This window comes from Anomalospiza imberbis, chromosome 11 (genome assembly GCF_031753505.1).
Source record: "Anomalospiza imberbis isolate Cuckoo-Finch-1a 21T00152 chromosome 11, ASM3175350v1, whole genome shotgun sequence".
Lineage (NCBI taxonomy): Eukaryota > Metazoa > Chordata > Aves > Passeriformes > Viduidae > Anomalospiza > Anomalospiza imberbis.
Genome location: NC_089691.1, coordinates 19,157,504 through 19,175,465, shown reverse-complemented (window position 1 = coordinate 19,175,465; position 17,962 = coordinate 19,157,504). Strand labels below are relative to the sequence as shown.

Sequence of the window (17,962 nt, the reverse complement as noted above, 5' to 3'; positions counted from 1 at the left end):
ATCTGTGAATGACAGAAGTTGACAAACATCTTTTAAGAAGTTGCTGTTGGGAGAAAGTTACATTTATGGTGAAAAACCCAAGAAGAAACTGCTTGTTATGAAGGTAAATAATTATTTCCTCACACTTGGTGTTTCATAAATCACCCTCCTCTGTCATAGTCAGTACTTTTTACTTTGTTACTGCATGTATGTTGAAGGAGATCCTCCCCTGGATCACTTGCTCTTGGAAAGAAATCTTGGGGTGTTCAAAGCTCAGTTTGTATTGAAACTTGGACTTAAACCAGGATGAAAATCTTTGTATTTCACAGTTTTAAAGGCTGAATTGGTTCTCTTATTGTAACAATGTACATTAATTCCCAGGGGACAGTTGAATTTTTCCATAATGTTTTTGGGGGCAAAGAGTATTAACTTGACAGAGGAAAGATGCTCAATAGAACTACCAGGTAGGGACCTGGTTGCTGTCAGCTGAACAGTGAAGCTGTACTTTAAAGCACCATTTTCCAGATGCATGATATATTTGCATAATTCATCTCGGCCTGCATTTCTGCAGGTTTTTGGCACTGTCCCCTTTCAGTGCCTGCCTGACTTTGTGGCAGGAACAATGACTGCCTGCAGCGATGGTCTGCATGTGCTTAGGGGTCTCTGGACCATCAGTGGGAGAGCCGAGGAGCAACAGGAAGGATGATTTTTTTTTTTAAAGAATACTTTCCAAAGTGAAGAATGGAGACGTTCACCATCCTGGTTAAAATGGATCCTACCTATTCATAATGAATCAGAAAAGAAGATGTTGCATATTCAGGTGTGTTTGCATGACTCCCTGGATTTCACAGGCATCGTGTGAGTGCCAAGGCAGTGCCGTGTTGACCCACAGAAATCTGAGAACAGTTGAGAAACCAGTGGGAAGAGGCAAGTGTGGACTTGCAGAAGGGAGAAGAGGCAGGGAGGAAGCAGGCTGGAATCCCTTTTTCCTGCTGTCCCTCCACTTCCACTGTGTGATGGAGCAGTGGTCATATAGCCCTCTCCCAAAAACATCTGTGCTGCTGCAAGGAAGCTCTGCTGCTTCTGGGGTCAGTTGGTGATGCATTGTCTAGTTGGATTTTTTTTTTTCTTTTTTCATCTAGACCCATTCACCTTTGAGCATCCTGAAGCTGAGAACACATTCTCTGCAAGAAATTGTCATTTAGGGAAAAGTCTCTATTCGAGGAGTTCTCAGCTTACACTCACCCCTGTGTCTGAAATTGTTTTACTTCTGTTCCAAGTAACACCTAAAATTGCCACTTAACCTTGCAGGCACTTTGTTAAGTCTGTATTTTTGTTTGCAGCAGCTGGGGTGGAGTTTCCTTTGGGAATTAAGGAGTAGGAAGTGTTGTTTGTAGTTTTTTGTTGGGGTTTTTGCTGACTGGTGCTAATGTGTAGGTGTGGATGTGCTGCTGTTTTTGTAATACTTTTATTGTTTATGGAATTGTTAGTTAATTGATGGTAACAATGCCTGGAGCCTGGGAGAGGTATTCTTTTATGTTTGCTCAGATCAGAACAAGTAAATAATTTTATAACTTAAAAAGAGATTCGAGATTATTCTCCTCAGTTTATTTACCTTGCAGGTTTGCATCAAGTATTTCCACAGCTTGTTATCAAATTTCCCCAAATTAATGAGTACTATTTCTAACAAAATAACTGATGAGAAGAATGTCTTTTTTTTTTAGGATTCAGTAGGATGTAGGTGGAGCCCCCTAAGATGGACCCAGGAGCTCAGGAGCAGGTGCTGCACCTGAACTTGCTCTATCCTAGTTGGTGTGGACCTGATGAAGTCTCAAGTTGATTTGAAATAATTTCCATGTGAAGACTAGAAGGCAGTAGGGATTCTGATGGAAAATGCATTTTGGAACTCTGATAATTGCTTCATGGTTTACTCAGACTAAAACCTACTTGGTGACTTTGTCTTCCACATTTATCCAATGAAACAAAATTCAAACCAGCCCACAAGCCAGAGAATGTTTTTTATTTATGTGCAGTGTAGTTCCATCTGGTTCACGTTAAGGACCCCAAAAATATATGTGATTAGCTTTATAGTTCACTGCTAAAGGTAGCAAAGCTGGCTTTAAACATCTTTCCCATTTTCAGCTTGCATCTCAAAACATTTGCTGGCATTTCCTGACTATGATTACCAACCAAAGATTTTCCTGGTTGTCTTTTCACTTTTTAAAGTATGTTGCATAGTTTCCCTGCTTAAAATACCAATGAAGCCTCTGCCGTTCCCTTTATAACTCTTATGCTAAGTATCCATCTCTGTCAAGAGTGGTCAGTTTCAAGCCCTGAACCTCAGTGTTAGGAAATGTCAGATAACATATACTATTAAAGTAGTAAAATTTATGGCTATCACCAGCTCTGGGCTCATGCTCAATAAAATGAAATTCCAGGTATTAGAAATAATACAAAAGGTGAGCTGTTCTGCTTCATAACAATTAAGGAGAGGATTTCACGTAATTGCCAAAAGCCACCTCAGAAATGCCCACAGAGTGCACAAAGAAGGCTTAACGTCATCAGCTCACCCCACTTTAAATTTTAGGTGTTGGCTAATCAAAGCCCTACTAATTCCCACTAAGTGGCTGAGACCTTGAAGAGAAAGAAGAAGAAATATCTTTGTCTACTGCACTTAAGCCAAGTTGTCTTCTTTTGCACCGCTGCTGTAACAAATCCATGTTTGTGTCTGGAGTTACTCCACACTGGAAAACATCACAGTTTTTGAGTGGTTTGGTGCAGCCCCAGCAATACCATGAACCCCCAAAAAAGGTCAAGAACCCCAAATTTGTGCACTTCCAAGGTTTTTCTGCCTGTGCCGTATTTTGGAATGCTTGGAGCTGAAGTGGAGGGCTGCTGCTGGTTTTGCTGCAGCATGTCCCAAACACCACCATGGCACAAGGTTCTGTGGCATCCCGTTTCTGAAATACAATTTGAACAACAATTTTAGCAGCTGCAGGGCTCAGAGCTGCAGGGCTCATTCAGCAAACCCATGCTATCAGCTGGCTCTAAGGGCCTAGAAAACCACCCAGTTTTTTGCAGATACACAGCAGACCAGCAACCTTAACCAGGTTTGCTTCACCTTGATGCTGCTTATGGAGACAAGACCTAAGCATGAGGTGTGGACATCACTCTCCATCCCCCTAATTAGCAGAAAATACTCCAGTACCTACCACACAGCTTGTGTAGCAGCCTGCAGAATATGTTCCATCTGCATTTATCTCTTCTGCATGGTGGTAATTCGGGGAATTTTCCCTAAAAGTTCAGTATTCAGACCTCGAGGAGACGGGCTCTTAACCTCAAGAATGTCCAGAAGTGCCTAGCAAGAAGTGCCAAGGATTTTCAGGAGTTGAGCTGGAGGTGTTGTTTGAAGTTAACCATATTTTATTTTCTCAAACCCTTTCTTGGGACTTAATTTATATAGCACTGTGATGGGCATGTATAAACATTGTGATCAGGTTACAGAATGAGTGAAATAGGTAGACTCATTTTCTTTTTCTTTTCTCACTATAAAAATGTAAGAAATTCAATTGCTTACCCCATAAAATGCACATTTCTGCTACAGATTAGTCATATTTTAATGAGGCTGTTACTTATACAGTAGTACATTAGCAAAGTGTCCTTTGATTTTTATGTAGCCAGTGTTTATGCACTGGTCCAGAGAGGCCTGGCTGTTATTCCTCCCTAACTCCTAAGATGGGATATTTGTGTTGAAAAGCTGTCGATACTAGACTGGGACATTTCTGGGTTACACACAGGTGGCAATAATGTGGGCTCAGGACCCCAAAATCTGTGTCTGGGCTGCTCCACAGCAGCAAGGTGGGGGCTGTCCCCAAGCTGCTGGGTGCGGGGGCCAAATCCTGCACAGAGCCGGGGTGTAAAGAGATTTTCCAAGTTTGTGGCTCCCTTTTATTGCACCTTCTCTGGAAGAATCGGCGGTGAAGTGGAGCAGAAAGCCCGGCGGCGGGATGAAGACATCCTCTGTCCATCTCTGCCTGTGAAGCTGAACTGAAGCCTTCCTGCGCCGCTTAAAATTGTGATTTTGGATAAAAGGCTGTGTAATAACTTGAGAAATGTGTGAGAAGATCTCGTGTTAATACTGTATAAACCTTCTTTAACTTCAGGAAGCTTAAAATCAAATTTGGCAGAGCTTACAAGGGCAGTGAATATGGAGCCACTTGACTCTGGTAACCGAGAGAATTGGCTGACAAACCTGCAGTATTTTGATTTTTTTTTTTTAATAATGCTCTCTGCATTTTTGAAAGTGTTTACTTGGGTGTAAAAATACATATTTGACTTTACCCATATGTTAAAATTTAAGTCCAATGTCTGTGCAAAGATTTTTCCATTTCTTTGGGGAAATGGAATGAGGAGAGTATTACAGTGCAATTTAGGTTTCCTGGGTTTCAGGTTTTTTTAAAAAAAAAGAGGTAATAAGGGAGGTTAATTGTGGAACTAGGAGGCTCCACTGACTCATCTTCTGAATAAAGAAATTCAGATGTGTTGTGACCTCAAGAAAGTGAATTTTTAGAGCAGTTGAAGTTAGAAATCTGGGATAAATTCGGGTATTTGAAAGTCATGGTAACAACCATTTGTAAGAGCGTATCATGCTCTATAGTAAGATTGCATAAGGGCACAGGAGGAAGCATCTGATTTTTTACATTTTTTTTTCCCTTTTGGCATTCTGTTTGTGACAATTACATGACTCTCTATTAACTGTGTGTGGAAGAAAGCAGTGTTATGAAATGAGGAGAGATTTCCTTCATCTGTTACTCTCTAGGTAATTTTTGTCCTTTTTCCAGTATTTAAGTACCTCTTAACTGCTTGCTGTCCATCTGTATACCATTCATAGTACTGTAAACTAGTATATGTAGCATGACCTTGTAACTTGCTTTGTTTGTGCATCTGCCAGTACAATATGTTGTCTTTCCTTAAAATGCAAATATGCTCCACGCAGCACAGAGCTCCTTAGTCAATAAATAAATGGAGGTAAAAAACTGTACCTAATACCCATTTAATTTAAATTCATTTTATAAACATAAAGACGCCTTTTAAGAGAAGCTTTAATTCAGACTAGCACCTTGATTTGTGGTTGCCATGGAGAATCAAATCTGTCATTTGACAAGAAAAGTCACCCATTTATGACAGCACTTTATCTTGTCTCTCCAGGGGAAGAAAATGTCAAAAGTGAGAGCAGAAAAAAATAAAGCCTTGAAACACCAGAATTTCTTGATTTCATTTTTATTATTCAGCTATCATATCCTTTCTGATAATAGCAACTTGGTGAAAATAAATAATGTTCCTACAGTAAAATCAAATATTTCCTATTGGAATGGACAGGGCTCTTTGTGATTGTCAGTGCTGTGAAGTCTGGCAAGAAATAGTGTTATTAGATAAACCCACAGTGCCCAAATCCCATTTTCTTTTCATTACAGTGTCAAAATAATTATACCTGTGTAATTTGGGTAAGAAATTGTAGAATAAGTAAAATGGTCCATTGGAAAAGATTGCTTTAAGCTTGTGTTCACTATAGGGTGGGGTTTTTTGCATGCTGAAGAAAAAAAAAAAGATTAAAGAAAATTGTATAATTTCATTTGAATAAAAATGTCTGGTTACTCTTTCATGTTCTATGCAACCAGAGGAGACAGCAAGTGCTGTGTTCTGTTGGGGTTTTTACATCCATGCAGCTTTTGTAAAAGAGAGTTAAAAGAGCCAGGAGTTTTAACACTTTTTGATTCTCAGGTGAAAAATCTCTGTAGAGTTTCAAAGACAGTAGATAAAATTGATGATTATCTGAATTTTTTTTTTTTCAAGTGTTGTTATTTTGTAGGATTAAGAGATGGGAAGAATTGGGTACTTTCAGGAACATAATTAGCTATCGCAAGTGTTTACGCGTGTACATTTAATCCATATAGACACTCAGTTGCCCCCAGGGGAGAAACACTTACAGTAGCATTGCATTACTTTTTACATAAATCTAAAAAGTGCCGTTGAAATAACGAGACTAAAATAATCCACTCTGCGCCTCTTTCTTGAGACGGCGTTTGTGCCTTTCACAGTGTTACGGGGTTTGATGTGGTTCAGGAGTAATCTTGTATCAATGAGATAGCATTATAATAGAAAGTCCTTTAGTGGTTTAGTGTAAATATTGGGCTGGTAGGGGAGCTGCTTGCTGGAGCCGCTGTGCCTGCAAGAGATTACAAAAAGGGAGAGAAAGGAAAGGGTCGGAGGCTCTTTTTTTTTATCCTTGAAATTGGCTGGCGGTGCTGGATCCATAGCCAAAGCTAGCTGGGATCTGCTGTGAGAAAACAGGCAGCACAATAGTTCCCTATTCCTGCCTTCATGCGGAGTCTGAAGCCAAATCCTGCTCTTAAATACTTATGTGTAACTCAGCGTGCCTTCACCAGGCACTGCCATGCCTGCCCGCTGGAAGTAAGTGATGTGTTGTATCCTGGGGGTCTTTAAAAAATGTACGTGGTTGCAAATGTCACCTTGGTGGGGAAATAGTTGCAATTTGGATTTTTTATTTTTTATTTTTTTTTAAATGTTGATTTTTAACACGTATTAGCATCATGTCATAGGAAGTGTGTTAGCATGGGCTACCAGAATGTGATAACTTAGGGGTTTTTTTATGAGACCATCTGGAATAAAAGAGGGTGAATTAAAGATGCTCTCTGGGGTTATGGAATCTTAAAGATATTAAAAGGTCTGATTTCCATAATGTCTGCCTCTCCTTTTGCCCAACTGTTGATATAATCTGCTTTAAAATCGATTTGCTGTCATCGTGTAATCAAAGCCTTAATTGCATCATCATTGACTTCAGCATTTTTTGCTGATAAATTTGTGCGACTGATGGTGAAAATGTTGTGAAAAAAGAAACAACAAGTGTTTGAAATAATTTTGCTGGATGTGCTCTCTCTTGCATATGGACACTAAATTTCACAGGTAGTCCAAGAGTCCTTGAATTTCAGTGAGATATGGGAAAACGTTTTCTTGTGTTCAAAACCTTGAGGTTTGATACTACAAACTGTTTAACTTGTTGAAGTCAAAGTAGGAATAAAAGATCAGTATTTAGCATGGCCTTATCAAAACTGTCTTTTAAAATATAAAGTCCATTTCAAATTGTAACTTTATACAAGTTGTTCTTAAAAAATAGTAATTTTAAAAAGGGATGGTGGGGGGGTAAATCTGCGTATTCGCTGCGAGGTTGTTCCCCAAAGCAGTGAATTAATCCCCCATAAGCTCTGTCCGGGCAAAGACCAAATAGAGTTTAAATAGTTTTATAAAACAAAAAATTGTGAGTAATGTGTCTCTCTGGCTTCCGACGGATGCCATCTGAAATGGCTGATATCCTGTCCTGAAAATCACAGATGGAAACTTCATCTCAGCACAGTGCTACGGCAAGAATGAAATGAAAGTAGCAGAGTCTCATTTACATTTCAGAAATAGTTCTCCGTAGTTTCCCGTTCAATCCACCAGATTTTCTTGTGTACCTGGTGCTGGTTGTTCCCCACACCTTTCTGAAAGGGCAGTGCTTTAGCTGTGGCCCTTGGAGAATTGTGAGTGTGTAGGTGATGCTCTTGCCTTACCAAGGGATGCAGTTTGCTGCAGCGAGCCCCGGTGCAGCGATAACTGAAGCAGCAGTGACTGTTTGATGCTGTTCCCACAAAGGTTAACTCCTTCCTTTTGGCTTTCGCTGTTCTCTTTAGTCAGAGCAACTGCAGTGCAAGCTTTTCTCAACTGGGTTTTTGCTGATTTATTTAAATTTCATTTTTGTTTTATTAACCTGTGTTTGGAAACACCCTGGACTCTGAGAGTCTGTGATATAAAATGGCAACGCTCTCCTGTTGTTTCTGTGAGGAGGAAGTCAAAGTAAACACGTACTTTGAGAAGAGAACATACACCGGGTGCTAATAAGACTGTATTGACTGTAAATGGCTTTTATGGGAGTCTTTGAAAGAGAAGAAAGTGCAAATTACTAGGGAGGATGGAGAATGCCATAGATCAAGGGAAAAATGTGATACTTGGCAGTTTCTGTGTATTAGTGCAGCCCCTTCCCCAGCATATGTAAGTATTGAACAGAACTGAGATTTGCCACTTCTGAACAACCCCTGTGACTTCCTCGAACATATACAGGGCCAGAAATTAAGCTGCTGGGAGTGTGGCAAGTCTTCTGAAAGCACCCACTGACCTCACCAAGTCTCTTCAGCTGCCCAAGCAAACCCGAACGGGTGCATAATGGACAGGAATGACAGCACAGCTCATTGCCATATAAAGAATTGTTCTTTTTTAATGTATGGGTGCATGTGTGTGTGTGTGTATTTTTAACAGAGCTGCAGTGTCTCTGTGCAGGAGCTGTCACTGGTGAGGGGAAGCCAGGGCAGCCACAGAGCACTTTGCTGAGCACGGAGGGTCCTGCCCAGGTGCCTTGGGGGAGGACAAGTCCCACAGTGCCTCAGCATCCTCCTCGTGTGGTGCCATGTAGGGATCCATGGCCTCAAGGTGTCAGGGGGAAGTGGGTACCCTGAGAAGCAGTGGGAGCTCCTGGTTTCTCACACTGCTTTGGAGTCACTGGAGTTGTCACGGCAGTTCAAGTTGTTCGAGGATATTGGAGTGCTCCTTGTGGGGGATCTCACACTTATGGCTGTTGGAGTGATGCTCAGAAGGAGGGGTTGATGCCTCCACCCTGCCCTGCCACCAGCAGCTCCCAGTGCCACCCAGCAGTGTCTGGTTATGCTGTTAGTGCTGGTGGTGGTGACTGGTGGTGTGCCTCTTGTTGGCCACTCTGGTTGTATCTGCTTCTTGCTTCTCTGTCAATTCTCACTTCTTAAAGACAGAGTAAAAAGTTCTAAAGAAATTACATACATTAAAAACAGGTGTGTGTGAAAACAACCTTCAAGATGGCATAGTCTGGCACCTGAGATTTAGGAAACAACAGAGTTAAGGTGGCACAGGCCTTAATCAAGCTTCTGGGCTGTTAGACCTGTGAAACTCTGACATGTTCATGTAGTTTTGAGGGTTGATTTTGTTGTTGGTGGTTTGTTTGTTTTTTTCTTTCCAAAGAGCTTGCTTTGGTCTTTGGCATGTCATCCAAACCCAGTTGCTCCAAATTTGCCACATGCTTCCCTGTTCCTCATTTCTGCATGCCCACCAAGAGACACCTGGGGCCAATTTACAGAAGTGATCTGGGCTTGGCAACCACAAATGAGGCCAGTTGGGTTTGTCTGCAGCACATGGGGCTGTTAGGATCCATAAAGACTGTGAGTCAGGATGGGCTCAGATTGGTGCCTTGAGTTTGGTTGACTCAAACCAGCAGCCACCAAGAGCCTCCCTTTTGCTTTGGCTTGGTTTTCTAACCATGAGGTGGTTGTGATGCCATCAAACATCTTTGCAAGTGAAGGTAAGAAGGTATTTCTTAACATTCTGATATCCTAATGAGAGAACTAGAGCCATGGTCAAGAGGAGTTTGGTAATTCTGTATTCATTTTGGATTTGCATAGGTGTGCTGAATAAGTAGTGTGTGCCGCTGTGAGTAGAGGTTTTATAAGGAGAAAAGCAATGTTTAATAACTGTGCATTAGATGGGAGTCCCACAGAAAAATAAAATAAGATTGTATAAGCGAAGACTTGATTGTAATACTCATTCCAAAGGTGTAAATCTGGATTGTATGTTGATGTTGCCAACTTTGTTGCTTAGTTTTTGCAACCTTAACGTTATTTTAATATAGCTTTGGAGGCAATTCTATAAAGGATGTACAGCAATATGTTAACATGCTGTGCCATCCTACATTTAGGGCTTGTAATAAGCCTTTTCTATTTTTTTGGTATTGTCTTTGCCAAAAAAAATAGTGACTGTTGAGCAGTGAAGTATGTGTTCATATTGCTGCATTTTTATTTGATTCTGGGTCCTGTATCTTGTCCCAAGATCTCAAGGCTGTTACTCTGTTCTCTTTGTGTTTGGGAGAAGCAGTCAGGGCAGTCCATGTGCTGCACTGAGATCCCTGCTCAGGGCAGGATAACTGGTGGTGGTGGGAAAGGCTGGAGGCAGAAGGGCAAGCCCTGAAGAAGTTATAGCCACTTAAATCACTCTTGCAGCTGAAATAGCTAAAATATTTATATTTGCTGGGGGTGGGGAAGACATACCAGGATTAGTTATTTTTGCCTAGATGTTATAGGTCTGTTTTTTGAGGGGGAGCCTTGTGAAACTTAATTTTTTTTTTGCCTAAGGGAAACAGCAATTTGCATGCTATGAGAGAAGTTTCTGATTATGGGGATTTTTCAGTAATTGGAATGATTATGTGCATGGACTAGGATATTTTTTTTTCCCCTGTTGTCCTTTCCCCCACTTATAACCATAGCTACACCAGTCTCATCCAGACTGAAATGAAGATGGGAAGAAGTGTAGAATTCATTCCTCCTATTTCGATGTCCAAATATAGTGGTTCAAGTGGACCCACAGATGACAAAATTGATCGTATTAGCAGTTTGTGTGCCTGGCTTTCAGGATGATGGGAGATTGGTGTTCTTATTACTGACATTCTTACTGGTGGTCTGCACATCTCAGAACAACGTGTTTCAACTCTCTCTGCCTAAATTTCACCATATATAAAATTAGATAACCTTTACTGACTTCACAGGTTTTGCAACTATTATGTATGCATTCAGGTATTCCCAGAGTACCAGCACATGGCTCTGCTCTCCTCCTTCTCCGTGTTCCAGCTCTGCCAGCTGGAAGTGAGCTGTTCCTTAGGATTGGGCAATCCTGATCTTGGTTTTCTTACTGAATTGATTAGTGATCCTGATTGAACAAGGAGAAGCCCTCACTGTCAGTGCATGGGGAGGTTGTTTCCAAGGGAGGTCCAGAGGAATGTTTGTTTTGGGAGCAGCTCACTGACCCCTTGGGATGGGGCAGTTTCCTACGGCAGGAGCTGGTGTTTCCCACCCACCCAGGAACCTGCCCATGCTCCTGCTCTCACAACCCCAGGGCCTCCTCTAGGTTTTTTACGCTCCTCTGCTTGTGAGGCTGAATTTAATTACGGGGGATAAGGTCCTCCAGAGCAGACCTTTAAAAGTCCTATATAAAGAAGCTGCTCTTAAGTAATTCAATATTTCAACTGCTCTGTGCTGGATTGATTGATTGATTAATGGAGGAGTTCATTTAATTAATCTGGGGCTTCACTAAGTCACATGTGTTACAGTAAATACTGTGGTGGAGGTGATAAAGGAGGCGGTTGGGAGCTGCAGCTCCCGGTTTGCCTCTGGTCCCTTTGGATTGGCGGCAGAGCCACAGGTGCAGAGTCACCCGGGGCGCCTGCGCCGGATCCGTCTCGCTGGGTTGCTATCTATAGGCTGCTAAATATGCTTCGGGTGGCAGGCAGACGTGATGCTTTGTCACTTCCTACAAGTGTGCATGTGGAGCGAGACGGTTTTTCCCCTCCTTAGCCCCAGTGCACGCCCAAGTGGTTTGCCTCCAGTTTTGGATTCTGTAATGTTGATGTGTCATCGCGTATTGACAGGGACCATATCTGCTGTTTCTGAGCAGGCTTCTTCTGCTGATGTTTTTTCAGCACTTTGCTGGCCAAGTTTGGTCCCCTGGCCAGACAGGTACCCCTGTCCTTGGAGTGGTGGAGATGTGCTGTCATGGTACATGTGCAGCACCCAGGGGAGTTGTGACTCAGGCTACAGAACACCCCAAAAATGAAAGCTTCAGCCATGTGTGGAGCTGCAAAGCCTGATCTGCAGGCTGATGGAGGGCTTATTGCTCCTTCCCTTGTCCTCATTGCCCTCAGTAGCTTTAACAAAGGGAAGTTGTATTTCCTCTGAGGGTTTTCTGTGTTGGCCCTGAGTATGTGACGCGTGTGGGGATAGGGCTGCTGTGAGGAGCTCTGCAGGAATTCCCCCAGGGCTTTGGAGCTCCATAACCCAGTCCATCTCTGCTGGAGAAGCTTTAGTCTTGTACAGGAAGATGCTGTTGGTGGTTTCAGATGGGAAGGAGATGACTGAAATGGCTGTGATCGTAGCACTCTGAGATTTGGTACAAGTGTTCCCAAATCTGTCATTGTACCATAACTAGACATGAAGGAGATGTGACTGCCTGGCCAGAAACCCTTGCCAGGGGTGGGATCTTGCAGCTGCATTGTGTGGGCTGTGTCCCAGTGCCTGCGCTGGGGGCTGTGCCTCTGTCCTGGAGTGTCACACTCGGTGGCTCCAGATCGGTCACTGCTGTCACATTTCCAGGTTTCCCTGTCCAGGCTTTGTGCAAATAGATGTAGAAAGAGATTAACAGGCACACGTGTGATGCGCACCCAGTCATCTACACTACACATGAATGAAGGCAATGAAAAGTCCAAAAACTGGCCAGCCTCACAACTGGGTTTGGTTCTACATAACCAACACGTGAGCAGTTGCACAGCAGCTGAGCGGGCTTTTTTTCCTCCTCTCTATTTTTTTTGAAAAAGAAATGAAGCCTTGATTCGTGGACGAGCAGTTTAGTGCTGCTGTCATAGGTTGGTGGTTTGTTGTGTGGTTAGCTTGGTTCTCAGACCTGTGTGCTGGAAGGTAATGGGGTTCATCTCAGAGAGAGCTTTTTCTCAGCAGGATGTCTAACGATGTGTTGCCTCTGTTTTCTCACTTGCTAGTCTTACAGAATTTAGTCATGGTACAGTATTTGATGAATAGCCTTTGATAAAAGGCTTTTATTATTTTCTTTTTTCTTTTTTTTTTATTTTTTTTTTTATTTTGGTCACTGTTGTAATACCGTGAAATGCTGACGGAAAGCTGAGTAAAAATGATCACTAAATGTTAATGTGATGGGCCACAGGTTAACCTGTAGGAGTGTCAGTGGAATTCCCTGTGTGCTGAGAGGATGCTGCTGCTGGATGTGGGGGGGTTGTGCTGGTACCTGGCTGGGCAGCCTGTGGATGAACCCTATTCCAGCAGCTCATGGCTGTTGCTGTTTCCCAGCCCTGATTATAGCACAGGAGGCAGTCTCCTGACACTCTTTACCTCCAGCCCCCAGCAAGTGTGGCGTGGAAATCCTGCCCAGTTTTGATGCTCTCTCTCCCTGCAGCCAGGCTGTACAGGAGCTGGTGCTGCAGGAGTTTTTAAGCGATTTGATCTGAAGTGGCTGCATTGTTCATCTGATTAAATAGTATTTAATTAGCTTTGTTTCATCCTTTTGCTTCAGTGTGAAGATTGGGGAGGGGGGAAAGGAAAAGATAAAAATTGTCTAAATGAAGCTTTGTCATTTAAAACACATAAAACTCGGTGAGATGCCTTTTATTTCCCTGTCCTTTATCTTCCCTCGCAAGCTTTCCGCGAATGAGTAGTGCATGTTGAGGTTTATCTTTGCTTTTATGTGCAGTAGCCACATGCTTAACATCGAGCACGTTTGAGTTGCATTTCATAGGGCTTTCACAATCCCTTTATAAAGGGACTGATCTGCTAACATCACCCTCTTTAGATCTAGCAGGCAGGATGTTCCTCCACACAGTGAAGTGCTCGCAGTCTCTCTTGCCAGACCAGTAAGTGAATGATTTCAAGCCTGGTGGGCAATACTTGTGTCCATGCGTAGCACAGACAGACCACAGTAGTAGGCAGCTGCATGTAATTTTGAACTCCACTCATTGAACTGTAATAAAACAATATAAGCACTGCTTGGGGGAAAGATTGGATGCAGTTATCCTTACACAGGGCTCGGGCATATGAAAGCAGCGCTGGCTGACAAGAGGATTTTGAGATTTGATTTTGATTGAATTGCAGAATTGAACAGGCCAGGAATGTCAGTGGAAGGCTAAATGCCTGTAGTGCCGTAAAGTTTTATTCATGTGAGGCTTTCCAATATAAAGTAGATGGATTATTGGAGAAGGTGTCAAGGGACATGAAATAGAAGTGCCCAGAACATAAAATGTGGGTATAAGGATAAAATTACTTCTTGCTTAGTACATAATTAGCTCACAAAAATGTTTTTGGGTAGTTATTTGTTTATTCAACCTTTTTTAAAGCTAATTCATTACACAAAATAAAACAACAGTCCTTGGTTTTTACTTCATCTCTCTCTGGCTGGAATTCATATTCTTTTAAGAACAGGTTTAAAAAACAAATTCTGTCTTAATTTATTTTTTTATTGGGAAAAAAGGTGTCTCATTAAAAAAAATGTGGGGGAGGAGAAGTCCACAGGATAGAAAGGAAAAGGGGAAAAAAAAAAAAGACAAGTCCACAGGATATGAACACTCTGCAGACACTGAAAACTATTATGCTCAAAAACAAGAGCGGGATGTGTATTCACATACCACAACACACTGACTTATTTCATAGCTCAGTAATGCATATGTAATTAGAGACAAATTTGCATAGGACAGCTGATAGCCAAATTTGTATGGCAATAGAGAGAGCTTCACTCCTTTGCAGTGAACTCTGAACAATGAATCAAGTTGCACACGGGTTGGATGTGGGTTAGCACAAGGGGCTGCATTTCTGTGCCCAAATTCTGGGTCTGTTTACAGCCCTGTGTCTCACTTAACGTTTTCCCTAAACATACTCTAAATCACACATATTATGACCACAGGAAAATAATCATAGCTTTATGCTACATCCAATCACTTAGAATTATAACATAAACAGTAAAATGGCCTTCTTATTGCAAGACCTTTTTTCTCTTTTAAATTGCTTTTTTTTTTCTTTTTTTTCTTTCTTTTTTTTTTTTGGAAAAGGGCTTGTTGTGTTAATCTTGCCTTAACCAAGAACACGAATACCTTTCTATATGTGTTTTTTATAGTGGTGCATACAAGACTGTCAAAATGGGATCTTGAATTGCCATAAAATCTAAACTTATGAAATGGTATTAAAAGAACAGTGTACATTTATATTTTTCAGAACTAGTTGCCTGTAAGCTGTGTGTTCTTCCATTTCAGTCCCTCCTGATTGAGATGGCATGTATGTTTAGGTAGTAGTTATATGTAATTGTTTTTATTTTAAGTCCAAAAGAAACACCCAAATTGTTGTTACCATGCAGATTGTAATTATTATTTTTGAAATCTTCTATTGTGAACTTGGATTTGTAAATTCTTTAGGAAAGAAATACCACATTCAGTGCTGGTGGTAACTCTCCAGGGATTTGTTAAACTTTTATTTGCCACATGTTATATGTATCGTTCCTCTGTGGCATTTTGGGATATTTTGTATTATTATTTAGGTGTGCTGAAAGTAAATGTGATGAGGATTTACCTAAATGAACAGCAGTTTATTTCTGATGTGTTTCTTTGAAGGAAAAGGGTAAAAAAAGCTCCCTTCTCCCCCCTACCCCCCAACTTATACCAGCTATAGTCCTTGAATTATGTGTGGTAGAGATGCTGTACTCAAAAGAGCGACTTTTCTTTTCTTCCTCCCCCTCACTTCCCCCCTCTGGCTGCCTTTTTTTCCCCTTTTTTTTTTTTTTTTTTTTAATAGGGTTTTGCAGCAGACTGTAATGCAAGGAGTTGGTTTCAGGGGGGCTGTGTATGGGTATCCTGGCTGTGAGGATGGTGGGGCCTTCTCAGAGCTGAGGATGGGGCTGGGGCTGTTAGATCACCTCATGAGCAAAGCCAAAATATTTACAGGGTCACCAGGTAGTAGACAACCAAGAACTTTGAACCCAGGATCATAAACCAGCTCTTTTTTCTTTTTCTTTTTGTACCTCCTGAATTTGAATTTCTCAAGTTAAAGAAAAGCGAGCTTTTCTGTGTTGTTTTCTGTTTTGTAAAGTTTTTTTTTTATTTTGACTGTACTAGTTATAACCTACTTAATATTTAGACATTTTTAATTTCTTTAGAAGTGCAAGTTAAATAGTCTGACAAAATGATTTAGCTTTAGACAGTTTTTAAATATTACTTTTATTTAAATTCTATGGTGTTTAATTTTTAAAACATTTAAAATGCTGTTTTTAGATGATACTGAAATTTGAAACAAATTTTTTGTGCATAAATTATTGAATACAAAATAAAAATAAAATTCCTTGATGACACAAAAAAAAGCCCAAAGACCTAGCGGAAGTTGGCTCTTTCAGTTATGTTAGAATATGGGAATATTGATAAGCTTAGATGACCTTCTGTAGATGAAGTTTGGTTTCAGTGTTCATTGAGATAGGGCTGAATGATTAGTTTTAGTAATTCCTTTGATGATTCAGTAAAAACTCTGAAAAGGAGACCTTGCTCTCCTTTTCCAATCTAGGAATGAAACAAAGGTGTGGAAGACTGAGATCTAATACTGCTGTGATTGTAATATATTCCATATTCTTACAACAGATCATGTTCGGTAAATGTTTTACATGCATAAATGGATAAACTCATTATGTATCCAGCATATTTAAACAATCTTCATTTAATAAATAAAAATGTTATTTTCATTTTCTTTCCATTTCATTTTTCAGCCAAATGAAGATCAATATGAATCCTAGAATTGCCAACTAATAAAAACTGTCATGATTTCTAACATAGTCATAGCGTAAAACTTAGGGATGCAAATGAGTGTGAAAATAACCTGTTATCATCATTAGCAGACAGAAAAATTAAGGTAATGAAAAGGCCATATTTTATTAAGTTGCTAACCAATTAGAATTAATGCTTCTTTAAGAAAACAAATACAAAAGGACAAATGCAAAACAAGATTGAAATCTATGATTTAAACCATGTTTCCTGCTTTTTTATATAAACCATGATTAGAATCAGTGATTCAAATCACTTTGATTTAAATCAGGCTCATGCTTGGGGTGGATTAGTTTGTGGTTACCAACGAGAACCCTCTGAAGATAAAGGTAGGGAGTCCAAAGTGGAGGGTGAGCTGCCTGTGACAGGGGGGTTGGACATGGTGGTCTTCAAGGTCCCTTCCAACCAAACCATTCCACGTATCAAAATGCCTCCTCATTCACTTGGCCTCAAGTGCTAAAATTGCACGTGCAGGATTCCTGTGATCAGCTCTCAGCTCCATTCAGAGAGGATCCATCCAAGTCTGGGGGCTTGTGGCAGGTAAGGTGGGACTGAGTCCCCTTCTGGGGTGGCCTCAGCCCATCACTTGTGGAAGCAAAGTGGCTCAGGCCCCTTCCCCTGTGCATTGTGTCCTGCCCTCCCTGCAGGCAGCATCCCCGCTGCTTTCTGCCCTCCCTGCTTGCTCCTGGAGGGATTTACTGCTCTCGCGAGGGGCATGGCTCTTCCCATGTCCCTTGCAGTGGGCATGGCACAGGCACTGAGTTCCACGAGCTCCCAGGAAGTATTTTTGGCTAATCAGTTCTCCCAGGTAAAGAGTGAGTATTAAGGGTTCTTTCAGCCTCACTTCAAAACCTGTGTTCCCTTCCAGGAGGGGCAGGGCTGTGTCCCTTGCAATGAACTCTTTCTTCTGTGGGAGCTGTGGCCATGCTGTAGTTCAGGCCATGGTGGAGCTCTCCCCTTTCCACCAGCTCTTTCTGGTTCTTTTCTGGGCATCCTGCAGGAGAGGTGGGAAAAGAGAGAGCTTGCCTACATGAAACCCTAAGGAAGAACAAAATAAGCTTTTTTTTTTTTTTTTTTTGTCCAGAACATTTTGTCAGAGGAGCAGCAGTGGGGATTGGTAGAGCCCTGCTTCAGTGGCTGGTGTAGAAGAGCTCCTGTTGTAACAGCATAGATCACATCTTCCCTTGACAGGGTCTCAGTGTTAAAGAAACCCAACATAAACCTCGATATGCTCTGGGTCAGAGATGTCAAGTAGAGCAGATTGCATTCAAGTTGCACATAAATTATTTAAAATGCCCATAAAGATGGGTCAAGGGTCCTTGCATTGGTAGAAGTCAGTTTAAGCTTGTGTGCTGTAATTGTTTCCATATGATGACCTTTCTGAACACACGGAGCAGAAATCCTTCGCAAGGTGCACAAGTTGAGAAACACGTGGATTTTATTGTAATAATGTTTCTAGTTGGAAGGTCTCGAAATAATTAGCTT

At 41.4% G+C, this 17,962-nt stretch overlaps 1 protein-coding gene across 14 annotated transcripts in view; it reads left to right on the top strand.

Annotated features, from left to right (window-relative positions):
- The window catches only part of FOXP1 (forkhead box P1), a 379,700-nt gene that overhangs the window by 62,299 nt on the left and 299,439 nt on the right, over positions 1–17,962 (top strand). For 7 of the 14 annotated variants that reach the window (XR_011003135.1, XR_011003136.1, XM_068202260.1 and 4 more), the window contains exon 1: positions 9,253–9,418. The exons of 2 other annotated variants lie outside the window; for them this stretch is intronic. The gene's annotated coding sequence lies outside the window, so the exon portion shown is untranslated. Of the gene's footprint in view, positions 1–9,252; positions 9,419–17,962 lie in introns of those variants that run through there. 5 more of the 14 variants (XM_068202275.1, XM_068202274.1, XM_068202277.1 and 2 more) reach the window with 3 other exon arrangements.